This window comes from Amblyomma maculatum, chromosome 2 (assembly GCF_055883805.1).
Source record: "Amblyomma maculatum isolate TAMU_Amacu chromosome 2, ASM5588380v1, whole genome shotgun sequence".
NCBI lineage: Eukaryota > Metazoa > Arthropoda > Arachnida > Ixodida > Ixodidae > Amblyomma > Amblyomma maculatum.
Genome location: NC_139345.1, coordinates 224822996 through 224838658, shown reverse-complemented (window position 1 = coordinate 224838658; position 15663 = coordinate 224822996). Strand labels below are relative to the sequence as shown.

Here is a 15663-nt window from a genome sequence, read left to right as displayed (position 1 = left end):
ACAGTTTTTTTTATTTTCCGCATGTTTCATCGTTGAATTCTTCCATCAAAAATTTTTGATTAAAAGTTAAATGACCATTAAACATGTTTCTATCATGATGCTTCGGTAAAATTTTAATCAGTGGCTGAATAGACGCAGCAAGCAGCAAGCTCAAAAAGAACGAAACCGAACCTATCCTCAAAAAAATCTGAAATGAGCCAATCCAATCCACCTGACAAGTTGAAGTTTAGTCATGGAAGATGGCTTCACGTTTCCGTGTTCTGCATTTTCTGCGCAGTTACAAATACCTACGGCTGTAATGCACTGCTAGCATTGTTTTTGCTGTGGCTTGGTGCGGCTGGCACACTTTGTTCACCCGCCGATTCCAAAGTAAGTATTTCACCGAACTTTTGTTTCTTTAGTGGAACTTTTCGATGCACCGATAGTGGTGAGCTTTTGGGTAAGGAAACAGCTCTGTACAGCAGCCGAACGGTCGATTGTTTTAGGCGAGACTGACAGGATGGCTCCGCGCCGACTAATTAAAGTGCAGCCTCAAGTCTGAGGGCCATCTTTCTCGGTATTACTGGACGCTGCGCCAGTAAGCCGCGCAACTTCTCTGTCTGATAAAGGAGTGACTGCCCGAGCTTTAAAGGAGTTAATTTGTTAACCATGCGCAACGAGCTGAGTTGTAAAAACTATACGAGAAAACTTTTGCACTCCTCGAGCCTATCGTGCGACATGCCTACACTTGTGAAAACGTCGCGAGTTTTTTTTTTTTTTTTAATGGACAGCCGCTGATCTTTCTCTCTCGAGCTTTACGGCAACTACAGTTTCTAGAAGGAACGGCTGTAGCTACTAAATAACTAAAGGTTTAGTACTCCCCTTCAGCTTTGACAAACCAGGACAGCACCTTGCGCATGTTGGTTATGCATGTGGGACCGAACCGCGCAGAACAACCGGACAAGGAGATGAGAGAAAAAAAAAAGTCAGCACTTGTCTTTTTCTTGACCCGTTGTTCTGCGCTGTTCTGGCGCGAATTTGACATACCGCCGCCGCGATACAGGTGGGCTGTGAGCTCTGGTGCCTGCAACGCCTTCTTTTATGCAAAACAGGCGTACTGGGAGGCCATGCAAGCCGCGGGCTCAAAAAAAAAAAAATCAGGAGTTCAGCAAAAGTGAGATGAAAACAAAATTGTTGTTGCTTTGTCCTTACAGATATTCAAAGGCTACACAGAACTTCACTGCATTATTGACAGCGAGATAATGCCAAAGCTACACTAGAGCCATGCAGCACCTTATAGTGCATGATACTGAGCTTATGTCTCGCACTGAAAGCTCTTACCATGTTCTTAGATTATCATATTAAAGTAGCTTTAAACCCATGCTTGTTAATACAGTGATAGCCATAAATTGAATCTAGGGCATCATGCTCACATACAAGGCTTCTGATAACCGCTGGTCACATGATGTGGGCTATAGCAGAAACCTGTACCTGGTCATCTTACAAGCATTTGTGCAATTGATGCTTTTAATGTGTTGTAAAAGTTTTTGTGTTCTGTTTCTGTATGGGAATGCTTTCCTTATTGAAGGCTAACATTTGGCTTGCTACAGCAAAACCTCTACCTAGTCATCCTAAAAACAGCACCGCAGTTGGTGCTTTTAGGGTGTTGTAAAAGTATTTGTGTTCTGCTTCTGTATGGCAATGCTTTTCTCGTTGAAGACTAGCATGAGGCTTCCAAAAATTTTTCAGATGCCATTTGCTGTAGCCGATTTCGTAGGCCAACAGGAAGCAGCACTTTGAACATGGAAAACTGTCATCCACGGGGGAAAAACAGCAACATCCCTTTGCATTCTCATTTCTTTGGTATGGCTAAAAGTGAGTATTGTATCATTATCTATATTATTAATATTGAATCATGATTGTCAGTGTTGAAGTTGTTTGAGCGTGATGATTTTAAACACACAGGACATCCCTTCGACATTAAGGTTTTAGCTTGTTTACATGTAGGATGTAGAACTGGTTTCAACAAACTTTATGCAGCAAATTCTTTTTACATTGTCCACCATGTTACTTTTTGTCATTGGACACTGTCATCCACTCTTAGCTTGAATGGGAATGTGTGGCATGCAGTTTGCAAAATAGCAATGCATCCGTCACAGCCATGCATCAAGGCTAAGTGGCTTGTGCGTAGAGGGACCAGCCGCTCCAGCTTCACGTCATCTGCCTCTTTGCTCCGGTGTGCAGATGTTCATTGAGGCAAAGTGGTATATGTGTAGAGAAACCAGGAGCTTCTTTGTCACATCTGGCTGTTTGTTACGGTGTGCAAATGCGCATCGAGGCAAAATGGCTGATGTGTAGAGGGACCAGGAGCTGCTGCTTAACGTCCTTCGCCTCTTTACTACAGTGCACAGTCGTGCATTGAAGCTAAGTGGCTTGTGCATGGAGGGCCCAGGAGCTGCAGCTTCACGTCTGCCTCTTCGCTCAGGTACGCAGGTGCGTATTGAGGCAAAATGGCTTATGCATAGCGGGACCAGTAGCTGCTGTGTGGCGCAGTCTGTATATTTGCTATGGTGCGTATCGAAGTACAATGGGGGGGCTCATGTGCAAAGGTACCATGTGCTGCCGCGTCATGTCGTCTGCCTCTTTACTATGGTGCGCAGGCATGCAACAAGGCAAAGTGGCTTATGCGTAGAAGGACCAGGAGCTGTTGCTTCACATCTGCTATGATGCGCAGCTGCGTATTGTGGGTGGTGGTGGAAAACATTTCCATCATATACAAATACAGGAGGTTACTCACTAGCTGACCCTGAGGGGGCCTGTCCTGACAAAAACAAGGGGTCCCTAGTTTGGGACCCCAGTGGTGGTAGAGGGACTAGAGGCTGGTACTTCACGCTGTCTGCCTCTTCGCTACGGTGTGCAGCTGCGATGGATGCAGTGGCATCTCAAAAAGTGCATGCCACGCACTCGCATGTTCAGCCTGAGTGGACGACTGTGTACCTGCTATAGCTTTGTTATTCATAGAATAAACCTAGGCCAAGTTGGATAAATTATAGCTCACCTCATATGGGGTCAGCAAAGAAAAGCCACTCCAGAAAATCTGATGCATTTACTGTCATAGGATTCTTATTCATATACATGCTACTGACAAGTCAGATTCTTCACCCTCAGAAATGCCAGAAAAATAACCAAGGGTGCGTCTGCAATAGTCTATCTAGCTTGCTCTTTCTCTGCAGACTTTAGTCAGATGTGTGTTCCATTGCTGTGGGTGGGACAGGTGTGAATCTTTGATTTTAAGCTTGCAACAAGTATGTTATTGTAGTTTAAAGGCAAAACGGTACTAATAATCGTAGCCCCCCGTGGCCTTTATCCCCTTTTAATAGTGTTGCTAGACACTGAATTATTAGTTTACTCTGCACTGTTTCTGTCTAGTTAATGTGCGGAGATGTACATATATTTATATGACTTGGAGTTGCCGACTTTGCACTTAGAAACATTATAGCGTTATCTGATGTGTTGCTTTCATTTCTTTAATGATTTCTGTAAGGGATCGGTGGGTATGCTAGGCACCATTATTAGTCTGCTCTTTTTGGGTCACCTGTTCAATGCCCAGCTGCGGCCGTCTCCCACTTGCCCTCGGACAGGAGGCGGAGAGACGCGCACAGAGAGGCAGCTACAGCAGTTACAGTGCTTAACGGAAACGTAGGCAGAGAGGGAAAGAAGTCCTCTCTGCCGAGGACTTTGCTGTCACACTCGAAGACGCGGGGACAGGCAGTTTGTTCTCGTTGCTGTGTCATGTAGGGGGCTCATTTTTATTTAAGGAGCTTTACGAACAGTATACAACTAAGGGGTCCTTAGTACTAAGCGTACTAAGGGGTCCTTAGTACGCTGACTGGACCCATCATCCGGAGGCAGCACAGCTTTGAAACGAGCACCTGTTTTGGAAGAACTGCTTATCGTTCAAAGAAAAAACACTGTCAGGTTGAAGGGTGTAAGGCCCTCTTCCTTGTGGGGAGCCCATAAAAGTGACAATTATTCAGTGCAGGCGCGCTGAGTGGGGTCACGTTGAGGATTCCAACCCTGGATGTCAACAATGGTGGGAGATAGCGGCGTTGAAAAAGGGCAAGTGTGTAACAGTGACGGTATGATGCGGAGCGGGAGGATGTGGGTTGACTCTTCTGATGTGGTCCGCAGTGGTGCTGACTCGGATGCCAATAATTGCAATAATTGCCCTGTAAAAGGAGCCGCCAAGGATGCAAGCTGTGGGCAATGGTTGCGCACGTGGGACACCGTTTTGATGGGTTCTAATTTTTTTTCTTTTTTTTTTTCCTAGGGGAGAGAGTTCGGCATGTGACCTAGTGAGCCAATCATTTCGAGGTCCATTCTCTAAATTCCGTTTGTTGTGAAACGAATTTGTTGTCCCTTTTGCATTGCTTGTATTAGGGAGAGGGTGAAGAACTTATGAAAGTGGAAAGACATGCCAAAATGTTTGTTAGCCAGTCATGTGTGAATTCGTTGTCATCGGGGAGAAGAAATGTGGGCGGAGTCCCGAAGTTAATGAAACGGCCCCGCGGCCTGGAGAACTCGTTCTGAGCTGGATTTTGATCTCTTTACTCTTCGGCATAGATCATGGTCATTGTTTCACCTGTTGTAAATATGTACATTCATGTATAAAATTTTCAGTTCATCTTTCAGAGTTGTTGTGGCCAGATGCAGTAAATTCACTATTTTCAGTTCTATATAACGTGCCTTTCTGAAGATGGTGAGCTCTTTTGTCCAATCCTGTAAGAAAGCTGCAAAGCGCTCCCAAATCTTCCACAAAACTGCGTGATATCTTTAATACTAACTGCGGCTTGGTGTCACTCAAAACATGTAATTGAGGTAGATTTCTTCCCCCCCCCCCCCTCTTTTTGTTCGTTCAAATGAGGACCAGCGGACACTAACTCTTGCTTTTGTAATGCCCTAGGCCCCGCCTTAAGGTAGTACTCCAATGTCAATACCATTTTTATAGCTATGGCTGTCCAACAGCACTAATGTCTTTTATACACTTCTTTTACTAATCTCTTACCCAAGTGGTGGCTTATACTGCGGGGGCAAAAGTCTGGACAGTATGTCTGTAGATTTTGGACTAGAATCGCGATGTAAACGAATTGTGACCTTATTTCTCTTGCACACATGAAATAACTAACGTTCAACTTTCACATCTACAAGTATGGTCCGAGTTTCCTGGTCGATGTGAAAGTTATGTGCTTTGATTGCAGTTTGTGTAGTCCATACACTTGTCCCCGATATTACATAGGGGCAAATTAGGTGCCTTTACAGGGGCAGTTTCTTTGGCACCCACTACCTTCCCCATAAAAAAGCTACAGTGTTTCTTGTGAACAGCTGGCTGCATTTATAAATACCATTATTTTTTTTTTGTAATTTGTTGTGCGTAGTTGAGAAATCCATGATATACATGCACAGCTGGTTGCCAGAATTATGCAACCATATTTCAGTAACTAACATCCATGCTGCCTGCTGCCGGTAATACATCAGGAGCTTGTGGTTGTCAGCTTTTTGTGTTTTGTGTAACTATAAGCCTTGCTATTGTAAAGTCACATATAGCGATGTGGGTAAACAAATAACTTTACTTTTAACTCTTGTAGAAGCATGAACAATGCGCAATCACTACGGCGGGCTATGCTTCCACATTGGGCTTTAGCCACATGTCAAATGTCTTTCTTTATTCTGCTGCAGCAGCTTGCATGTTATCAGATAAGTTACTTCGTCGCAGCTGCTCTAAGGAGACGCTTTCTAGACGCTTGTAGCCTAGATGTTGATATCGATATACCCCCGACACGCTGTGGTTTCTACGTGGACATAGGCCACAAACCACCGCGGGTTCGAGCGTCGCGCGAGCCGAAACCCCGATCAGCCGTCACCGCGCGCGCACTGAAACACTGCAGCGCGCACTCAACCTCCATCGGGAGGAGAGCACTTCGCTGCAAGGACGCAACCTCCAAGTTCACAAAGGAGACGTTTATTGAAACGCCATCCTCCAGCGGCACACACACACGCACACACACGCACACACATACACATATTTACAAACGCACATACACACACATACGCAGTCACCGTGTCAAGGGAGCGCGCGAGGAGCAAGGCTCCCCTGCGCGCACAAGTGACACGGAGTGCGCGCCGCAAGCACGCAAGGGCGTGCTGTGATCTCTCTCGCAGTGACCAAAGGGTTCCTTTGAGAGAGTGTGGGCAACCACCGCAAGGTACGCCTGTCGCGGATCGTTGGATCACGATCGACAGGCTCGAGCTTCGCTCTCAGGTAAGACCCGGAGCATACGAACTCGAGTACACACTGGTCTGCGCGGACAAAGGCCGGCAGACAAGAACAGTTGCGTACGCACCTTGCGATGTCTCGGAGGGGTCTCTCTCTGAGCTCCGCTCGGAGGGTCGCGCAAGCGCGGCCCTCGAAGCGGTGCCGTGTTCCCGCCAAAAGGCGCCAATGAGAACAGCCACTGGGACGCCAGGGCGGAGCTGTGGCCCGAACGACAGTGACAAGTCGTCCGAGCCCCTCTCCGCCGCCTCAGGCGGGAGAAAGGGAACGGGGAGAACTGGGAAGCGGGTGGCGGCCGCGCAAAGGGCAGCCGCAGCAAGCCCGAATCCCACATCCTCCTCTCCTTAATTGCCCTCCTACCCATCAGTGAAAGCACGCGGCAGGTCCCCAGCATGAAGAAAAGAATGCTATCCTCACGCAAGAAGTCAACTACACTTCAGTTCCAGCAAGAAAGATCTCGAAAAGACAGACACTCAAGAAAGACAAACATTAGCAAGGCTCACACAAAAATGAAGATGGCATGAAGAATAATGTACAAAGTTCCGGAGGCTAAGTAACAACGACTATTTACAGAACACAATCATGTACAGCACACTACTATGTACAGAAAGAACTATGTACAACCACAACTATGTACATAAGTTCCAAAGTTCGTCGGTGCAGCTCAGGGAGCCTGCGGTGACTCACCGCTCGTTGACTTCTGGGTGGCCAACGTTCATCCTTGGCTGCAAACGATCTCGGTCGGTGGTAGTACAGGTTAGGTGCAGCGACAGCGAACACGCCGAAGGGGCCCCGGGTGTGGAAAGTCCGTGGCTCCGTGGCGATCCAAGACGCACATGGGAAGACCGCGCGGGGCTTCCTTTCCACCGCGCTTCGCACACGCCGGCAAACACACATGGCGCGACGTCGTCGCCTCCACGCCCAGGCACGCACACGCACAGCCACTCACACACCAAAGGGTGATGCCGACCTTCCGCGGCGAACCTGTCCCGAGCACCTTCGCAACCGCGGCGGCCTTGGGTGAAAGGGGCATCGTCCATGCTCCCCGTTACCAAACGGCCCCAACTTCCTTTCCACACACGCCGGAAAGGCCACGCGTCGGAGCTGCCTAATGAGCAACCCTCGCAATTTCAAGCAGAAAGAGGAGAGAAGACGCGCTGTACAAAAGAAGGCACTCACTGTACAATATTTACAAGATAAGAAGCAAGATTGGAAACAGAAGAAAGCGAAAAATGGGAAAAGAGACACAAAAACAAAATAAAATACAAAGGCTGGAACTGAGCGAGCTAGAAAAGATAGAGACCAACCTTGCTTCCGGGTAGGGTTCGACGAGCAAGCTCGCTCGGTGAAGCGGTATGCCTTCGGTTGCGAAAAAGGCCCGCCGTCCGGCATCAATCACACAGGTGATCGCCGCCTCACCTTGTACCGGTGCGTGGCACGGCTGCGTTCCACCGCATCGGGTGTGCCTTGGCGCTTGCCTGTGGTGACAATGGGCACCAGCGCAAGCTCGTCAGACCGTTACGCATAGGCCTTCAGGTCTGCGATGTAGGCACGGCTGGCTTTCCCCATAGGGGGATTCTCCAGCAATGAGCCCCTGCTTGTTACTGAGGAAATGCCCCATGAACTCGCAGGTGGCCATCTGCCACGGACGCACACTGTCAGTTGGTGTCGTCATGCCCGGTGGCTTGCCACCCCTTGACTTCTCCATTTGACAGACATGGCAGGAACGACAACAGCGGGAAATGTCGCGCTTCATGCCGGGCTGCAGTCACCGATTGACTCAGTTTCTTGAAACCTTGGAGCCACTCAGATGACCAGCCAATGGTTTGTCGTGAGAGAAACGCAACAGAGCGCCGCTCAGACATTGGGGAATAGCCACTTCAAATGGTTCATGGACTCATCATCCATGGCTATGTATTTCAGCACGAGCCCGTCATGGCCCAGCAAATATGAATCCCCGGGGCACGCCGCGACACACGCTGGCTCGTGCCCCCCTGCGCCCGCTCAATACAAGTAGCGTAACGGCGCTGCGCCCGCTGCAATACAAGCAGCGTAACGGCGCTTCGTCTCCCAGAGACCGTCGCTGACATCGCGACAAAACGGGTCACTTTGCTGGCCCGTCGTAGCTCTTCATGGCTGAAAATGATCCCAGTCATCCCAGAGGAGAGCCTGGTTTCGTCCCCCCGCAGGTTCACAGCAAAACTTCCGCTAGCATCGGCGTCTCAGATGTGCTCACAAAGAGCTTTCACCCTCGCCTGCTTTGCGAAGCGCTGCTTACCCGGATAGCGGAATGGGGAACCCGTCTGCGGGCGTCCCCTCCGTGCCGATCTGCGGCTCGTCCGCTGTTTCGCCCCCTTCGCCCGCCGTCCGTAAAGACGCCGCCGCGGGCGAGTGGGGCACGGGATAGCGCGTCAGCTACCACGTTCGTTCTCCCCTGTAGATACTGCACCGAAAAGTCGAAATGCTGTACCAAGAGAGAATGGCGCGCCAGCCGGCTCGCAAGTTCAAGGAGCCGCATCAGCCAACTGAGCGCGCTGTCGGTCCGGTTTCCAGAGGGAGCCCGGCCGACGCCTCGCCGTTCCCCGAACAGAAATGTCTGCAAGCGGGGTACGGGTGCTGTTGTGCGAAGATGCCGTCAGCGGCGGCGTCGCGCACATTGCTTCCGCAACGGCGTAAAGCTGAAACAGCGGAGGCATATGGTCAACGTTCGCACCGCAGGGGGGTCCGAATAACCATGTAGCGTGTTTCAGTGCCTTTGCCGAGTGCCGCGCAGGGGGCGGCAGGCATGGCGCATGAGCTTGATCGTCAAGGCGACCGGCTCGGCCGATGTGCTGTCCAACGACTCATGGAGCCAGGGACAATTCACGTTGGGCGCCAGTTGTGGTTTCTACGTGGACATAGGCCACAAACCACCGCGGGTTCGAGCGTCGCGCAAGCCGAAACCCCGATCAGCCGTCACCGCGCGCGCACTGAAACTCTGCAGCGCGCACTCAACCTCCATCGGGAGGAGAGCACTTCGCTGCAAGGACGCAACCTCCAAGTTCACAAAGGAGACGTTTATTGAAACGCCATCCTCCAGCGGCACACGCACACACACGCACACACATACACATATTTACAAACGCACATACGTATATTTACAAACGCACATACACACACATACGCAGTCACCCTGTCAAGGGAGCGCGCGAGGAGCAAGGCTCCCCTGCGCGCACAAGTGACACGGAGTGCGCGCCGCAAGCACGCAAGGGCGTGCTGTGATCTCTCTCGCAGTGACCAAAGGGTTCCTTTGAGAGAGTGTGGGCAACCACCGCAAGGTACGCCTGTCGCGGATCGTTGGATCACGATCGACAGGCTCGAGCTTCGCTCTCAGGTAAGACCCGGAGCAGACGAACTCGAGTACACACTGGTCTGCGCGGACAAAGGCCGGCAGACAAGAACAGTTGCGTACGCACCTTGCAATGTCTCGGAGGGGTCTCTCTCTGAGCTCCGCTCGGAGGGTCGCGCAAGCGCGGCCCTCGAAGCGGTGCCGTGTTCCCGCCAAAAGGCGCCAATGAGAACAGCCACTGGGACGCCAGGGCGGAGCTGTGGCCCGAACGACAGTGACAAATCGTCCGAGCCCCTCTCCGCCGCCTCAGGCGGGAGAAATGGAACGGGGAGAACTGGGAAGCGGGTGGCGGCCGCGCAAAGGGCAGCCGCAGCAAGCCCGAATCCCACAACGCCCAGGGAATGTCTTCAGTAGAGGGTACATGGAAACTAGCGAAATGTGCAGTTTACAGAACAAAAAGGTAACAATTTTAAATGATATTATTGATCACTTCTTTTCAGAGCAGGAACAATGACTTTAGAAATCTGCCTGTTAAACCGCTCAAAATGCAGGTTTCTGCCGCCAATGCGTACCTGTGTAATACTGCAATGCTCTGGCTGTGCTTTATGTTCATATACAGCATCCTTTATGCTTAGTTTCTCTGCATGTGCACTCCATGTCTTGAGCATTGCTGAGGGCGCATAGCAGCAAGCATAACATGCCATGTTTGGTCAGAGTGGCATGTTCAAAGAGACGACATAAAAAACATTAAAATACTGAATGCCAGGTTCTAGTCAAACTACGTTTGTATCTTTTGTTATTCTGCATGGGTTTTGCTGCAGTTACATGACCTTTCTATATAGTATGTGACAGTTCTGAATGGAGATGCATGCGTACAGTGCCATCTGGAAAAAGCAATTGAGAGAAACTGGCAGTTGCCCTTGGAGATGTGTAATCAAAGTTCAGCACAGATAACTTGAATTTCATTTTCCCCTCTATTGCAGGAGGAGCCCAGCCTGCTCTTTCCATCTTAGGCCTGAAAGACTAGCAACAGCTGATCGAGCAAATGCACAGGATAGTAACTGCTCCTGGAATCCCGGCCTGCGGAGACCGCCCACACAGAACTCGATCATCTCGCTAATTCCGAAATATTAGGTTTCAATAAATACCTTTTCCTCCACCACCTCCCCAAAGGAAGAGCTGTCACGGCCAAGGATAATTAAAAAAAATTATTCAAGTAGATTCTTAATACTCCCGTTGGCCTGCATTTTACCATGCCATTCCTTAACATCGATATTTTTTTAGTGTAGACTATTTATGCATGCAGTTTTTGCAATAAAGCAAAAAAAAATGCTTTTTTTACAACCTCGCATGCTGGTATGCCTATGCACTTAGCATGTTTTCAGGAATGGTGCATTTGTGTAAAGCTCAGCTAGCATATGTGCCTCTTTGATGGAAGTTTTAATTGCACACTACTGTTCAGTGCTTTGTGTGTGAAAGTAAAGCTGACAACAGGAAACTTGAACCTGTTGCATATTCTGTTGTCTGCTTTACTCTCACGACAAAGGCATTGAGCACTAGTATGTGACTGAAATTTCCATGGCACATGCTTGCTGAGCTTTACACGAATGTTGGCAAGTTTTTACACGAATAGCGGGCCCTGCAAGCATGTTCCGGGAAACGTCCGAATGTCCGCCTCCGGCTGCCCGTCGGACGTCCGTGGGACGCGATCCGGATCCACGAACGATAGTCCGACGAACGTCCGCTGTACGTATATCGAACATAACCGGACTTCCGTCGGATGTCCGAAGGTCCGAAAACGGACGTCCGTCGGTCGACCGTCGGACGTCTATGGCCGTCTGGGCAGCTTCGCGACCGCACACCAAACGAAACGGTGTAAAGCGGGTCGTTTCCTGGACTGCGGTGTTATAAGCAAATGTTGCATACGGTAGCATCTGGTCCCAGTTCTTATGATCTTCGTCGACGTACATAGAAAGCATATCGGCGATGGTCTTATTGAGTCGCTCAGTAAGGCCATTCGTCTGAGGGTGGTAAGCTGTTGTTCTGCGATGACAAGTGCCACTGAGCCGCATCACTTCCTGCGTTAGAGCTGAAGTAAATGCCGTGCCTCTGTCAGTTAAAACGATCGCAGGGGCACCGTGACGAAGGACTAGATTAAAGATGAAAAAGTTCGCAATATCAGTAGACGTGCCGCTGGGAAGAGCTTTCGTCTCACAATAGCGGGTTAGATAATCTGTGGCGACTATAATGTACCTGTTGCCCAATGATGACATAGGAAATGGCCCCAGCAAGTCCATACCGACTTGGTGAAAAGGTACTCGAGGAGGAACAATAGGCAGCAGCAGGCCGGCCGGCTTGACAGGTGATATCTTCCGACGTTGGCAATCACGGCACGTCCTGACATAGCGCTGAACCATAGCGGCAAGCTTGGGCCAGTAGTACTTTTGTCGTACTCGTGCCAAGATGCGAGAAAAACCGAGATGTCCGGCAGAAAGCTCGTCGTGGCATGCCTGCAAAACGTCGGTACGGAGCGGCGTTGGGACAACCAGCAGATACTGAATGTCTGTGGAAGCGTAGTTTTTCTTGTAGAGGACGCCGTCACGCAAGCAGAACGACGACAGGCCACGCGTGAAAAGGCGAGGCGGCGATGAGGCGGTTCCTTCGAGGTAATCGATCAGGGGCCGCAGTTCGGTGTAGTCTCGCTGCTGTTGAGCGAGATCTGGCGTCGAGAGAGCACCGAGAAAGACGGAGTCATCTGTTTCACTTGAAGAACACGGGATAGGGTCTCGGGATAGGCAGTCAGCGTCACTGTGTTTCTTGCCGGACTTGTACACAATAGTGACATCGAACTCTTGTAAGCGGAGACTCCAGCGGGCTAACCTGCCTGAAGGATCTTTAAGGTTCGCTAACCAACAGAGTTAGTGGTGGTCGCTGACCACTCTAAACGATACGGCCGAAATTTTGTTACCGCCCACACAACTGCAAGGCACTCCTTTTCGGTAGTAGAATAATTCGCTTCGGAACGAGACAGGGTACGGCTGGCGTAAGCAATCACCCGCTCAACGCCGCCTTGCCACTGAACGAGAACTGCACCGAGGCCAACGTTACTGGCGTCGGTATGCAATTCTGTGTCAGCCTCCTCGTCGAAGTGGCCAAGTACGGGCGTTGTTTGAAAGCGCTTGCGAAGCTCCTCGAAGGCCCTTTGCTGCTCGTCGGCCCATATGAAAGGCTGGTCGTCCTTTGTTAGGCGAGTCAATGGTTCCGCTATTCGGGAGAAGTCGTGCACAAATCTCCTGTAATATGCACAGAGGCCCAAAAACCGACGTACGGAACTTTTATCAGTGGGGGTCGGGAAAGTAGCTACGGCAGCCGTCTTCTCTGGATCAGGGCTAATTCCCTCAGCACTCACGACGTGACCCAGGAACTTGAGCTGTTGGAATGCAAAGTGGCATTTTTCTGGTTTTAATGAGAGTCCGGCCCCGCGGATGGCATTTAGCACGGCCGTCAATCGTTTGAGGTGTTCTTCGTAGGTCGCAGAGAAAATGACAACGTCGTCAAGGTAGACGAGGCACGTTTGCCATTTCAGGCCGGCTAGGACAGTGTCCATCATTCTTTGAAAGGTTGCGGGAGCGGAACACAAACCGAATGGAAGCACCTTAAATTCGTACAGTCCGTCAGGAGTAATGAATGCGGTCTTCTCTCGATCACGTTCGTCGACTTCGATCTGCCAGTACCCGCTGCGTAGATCGAGCGATGAAAAGTATCGGGCGTGGCGAAGTCGGTCGAACGATGTCATCGATTCGAGGCAATGGGTAGACGTCCTTTTTCGTAATTTTGTTAAGCCTCCTATAGTCGACGCAGAATCTGAGTGCTCCGTCCTTTTTAGCGACCAGCACAACTGGTGACGCCCATGGGCTTGTGGACGGCTGGATCACATCATCGCGGAGCATTTCATCAACTTGCGCTCGTTTTTTCGGCAATACTCGGTAGGGGTGTTGGCGGATAGGGTGCTCGGTGGGATCAACTATAATTCGATGTTTGGTTACTGACGTCTGTTTCACTTTGGAAGTGACGGCAAAGCAGTCACGGTAAGTGTCCAGAATTGCTTGAAGGCGGCGTTTCTGGGTAAGAGACAAAGCTGGATTCACGTCAGTTTGAACAGTATGTCCAGTGCTCTCGGGAGGGAATTCTCGTTGGCCAGCGAAAGGGCGCAATGGGCGGATGGCGCACTGACTTCGTCAAAATAAGCGATAGCTGTACCTTGCGGTAAATGGCGGTATTCGGCACTAAAGTTCGTTAAAAGCAGTTCAGTTCGTTTACTTTTCAAGACGAAGACTCCCCGAGCAACGCAGACTTGTAGGCTAAACAATAAATTCACGTTCGTTTCCGCGAGGCCTTGAAAGGCGGGGGCGGGGGGGGGGGGTTGTCGCACTGTACTGTAACAAACATGCTGGTGCGTGGAGGTAGAGTGACATGGTCGTCGCACACTCGGAAAACTGGCCTGTCTGTGTAGTCGTCGCTGTGCTGTCTGTACTCGTCGGAAATTGCGCGGTGAGAGGAAAACGTCACCATGAAGTCACGGAGGTCGATGATTGCGTCGTTTTCTCTAAGAAAATCAAGGCCGAGAATCAGGTCCTTGGAGCACTCTGCTAGCACAACAAAGCAGCACGAGAAAGTTACGTGGTGAATCTCGACGCGAGCGGTGCACACTCCGAGCGGCGTTACCACGCGCCCTCCGGCTGTCTTTATCGGGGCTCCGTGCCAAGGAGTCAGGACTTTTCGTAGAATGGTAGCAAGGCCATGACTCATAACGCAAAAATCAGCGCCGGTATCTACAAGGGCAGTCGTGTTGTGGTTATCAACGACGATCGGTATTTCGGCGGAATGTAGCTCACCGTCGACAAAGTGCGGCTTGTCAGGGATCGTCGGGCTGACGGGTCGTTCGTTGCGTCGAATTACGGCGTCGAAGGTAAGCTTCTGTGATCGTCGGGAGGTCGTCGGACTCGTTGGTCGTGCGGTGCGTCGATTGGGGGCGTCGGAGGAAAGCTTCGGCGATCGTCGAAAAATAGTCGGATTGTTGATCGGAGCGAAGGGTCGGAGGTCGGTATGTGTGATCGAATCGGTGAGCGGAGGATGTTGCTCGTAATGTCCATCGACGGCGGCCCTACCCCCGAGGGTCGCCGTCTTCAGTTTTCCCGGTGCGGACTTGGGGACTGCCTGAGGAAAGAACGGCGGCTAGTTGAAAACTGTCTCGGCGGTGGTGACCTGGACTGGCGTCGCTGGAGGGACGCAGGTGGGACGTGGTCGCTGAAGTATTGGTCGATATCCTGAGGTCGTTCGCCATAGCGCGGCCGAGGGGCATCCGGGGAAAATCCGCGCAAGCCCATCCGACGGTACGGGCAGTGGCGCAGAACGTGACCGGCTTCGCCGCAGTGGAAGCACAAAGGCAGATTGTTCGGCGTGCGCCACGCGTGTGCTTTGCGAACGGGTGGTCGAGGTTCAGGCACACCAGTCGAAACTGGATATTGCGGTGGAGGACGTGCGGGAGGAGCAGGGTTGCAGGGTGCCAATTGTTCAGGCGCAGGGGTACGCAACACGTCGCTGTACGTCATGATCTGTGGTGCAGGCGGCTGGGGAGACGGTACTGCCCAAGCATCCTTGGCCGACCATTTACGTGTGGCCGACGTTCGGAAAATGGTCGGCAGCCTACTTAGTCGGCTAGTAAACCACGGCAAGCGGTCGGCCCGGAGGTAGCCGCCAGCCATTTCGGCAAGTAGCTCGCAGCGGCCTTTGGCCCGACTTTTTGGGCGGACTAAATGCCGGGCACGGCGCCAGGTTAATGGCAAGAGTGCGGCAATGCGTTGGCCCGACTGTTGAGGCGGTACATTGAAAAAAAGTTATGAAGAGCACGACTGCAACTTTTTTTTAAATTTGCCTGTTACTTGGCTTTGGTTTTTTGCGATGTTATGTAATTTGCGCTTAGTATGGAACAAACTGATACATGCTATTCAGTGTAAATGTTTTG

At 50.8% G+C, this 15663-nt stretch overlaps 1 long non-coding RNA gene across 1 annotated transcript; it reads left to right on the top strand.

The window, feature by feature from the left end:
* The first annotated feature begins 213 nt into the window (after positions 1-213).
* Positions 214-11373, top strand: LOC146201399 (uncharacterized). Its single transcript, XR_014705337.1, has 3 exons — positions 214-369; positions 1729-1854; positions 10622-11373. It is a non-coding gene; the product is annotated as an uncharacterized LOC146201399 (long non-coding RNA).
* The last annotated feature ends 4290 nt before the right edge of the window (positions 11374-15663 follow it).